The sequence below is a fragment of the Phocoena phocoena genome, chromosome 11, assembly GCF_963924675.1.
Source record: "Phocoena phocoena chromosome 11, mPhoPho1.1, whole genome shotgun sequence".
NCBI lineage: Eukaryota > Metazoa > Chordata > Mammalia > Artiodactyla > Phocoenidae > Phocoena > Phocoena phocoena.
The window spans coordinates 6,274,385-6,275,478 of NC_089229.1; the positions used below are offsets into that span (position 1 = coordinate 6,274,385).

The window sequence follows — 1,094 nt, forward strand, 5'->3', positions numbered from 1 at the left end:
GCACAATTGGTGAAGCCAGCTGCAGAAGGTGACATGCCCTGCAGGCAGAGGTTTGCCTGTGACCTCCCTGTATCTGTCGGTTCACAGAGGACTTCTGCGAGTTGTGGTCCTGAGCCCCCTCTCAGTAGTGGGGATCTGGACAGCCCTTTTGAACCCAGCCTTGGCATCATCTGTCTGGTTTTAAAAACTCCTAAAGAAACTCATTTATTTCTTCATTATAAAATCAGTACATGTACTTTGTAAAGTACAAATATAGATTTTGAAAAGAGAAAATCACTGTCAATACCTAGATGTACACTTCTCCAGATTGTTAAAGTCACACACACAAATGTGATTTTTAAAAACAAATGGGAGTGCTCGCTTCGGCAGCACATATACTAAAATTGGAATGATACAGAGAAGATTAGCATTGGCCCCTGTGCAGGGATGACACGCAAATTCGTGAAGCACTCCATATATTTTCAAATCTTATTATGTGCTTCATCCCCCTTGCCTATCAAATGCTGGACATTTTCAATAGCATCTCTGCCTGTAAGATATCAATGAGATTAATCAGTTTTTCTGTTTGATATTTTATCAAATTAGGGCTAACTTTTTGGTATGATTAAAGGATAGCAACTTTAAAAACAAAACAAAGCAAAACAAATGGGGTCATAATATTTAAACTGTTTGTAACCTGTCCGTCTTTAGCTTAGTTTCACACATGGGAGATACATGTCCCTCATCTTAAGATGGGTCACCTGTCACAAATGCAAAGTGACCACTGCCAGGCTGAGTGGCTTGCTTTCTCCCTGTGACTCCTGCCAGGTGCTCAGCCCAGTCAGCCTCTCGGCAGGGTTCCCTCACTTTATCTTCCTTCATGAGACCTTCTGAACCAGCCTGTCCATATCCATACTTCATTCCTTGTGGTCACTGTGAGTTTGTTTCCATTTGGATTGTTATGGCATTGATTCATTGATTTTCCGACATTTACTAATTGCCTACTCTCTGAATTTCCTGGGGGTTAACCTTATGCTGCTGCTGCCTGAGTATGTGCCTCCTATGTTTCAGCCCTACTCTTGGAGAGGCCCCTTTGACCCTTCCCTGACTTTAGT

At 42.3% G+C, this 1,094-nt stretch overlaps 1 non-coding gene across 1 annotated transcript; it reads left to right on the top strand.

Moving 5' to 3' along the window:
* The first annotated feature begins 353 nt into the window (after positions 1 to 353).
* On the top strand, positions 354 to 461 carry LOC136131701 (U6 spliceosomal RNA). Its single transcript, XR_010656428.1, has one exon. It is a non-coding gene; the product is annotated as a U6 spliceosomal RNA (small nuclear RNA).
* Positions 462 to 1,094: the final 633 nt, after the last annotated feature.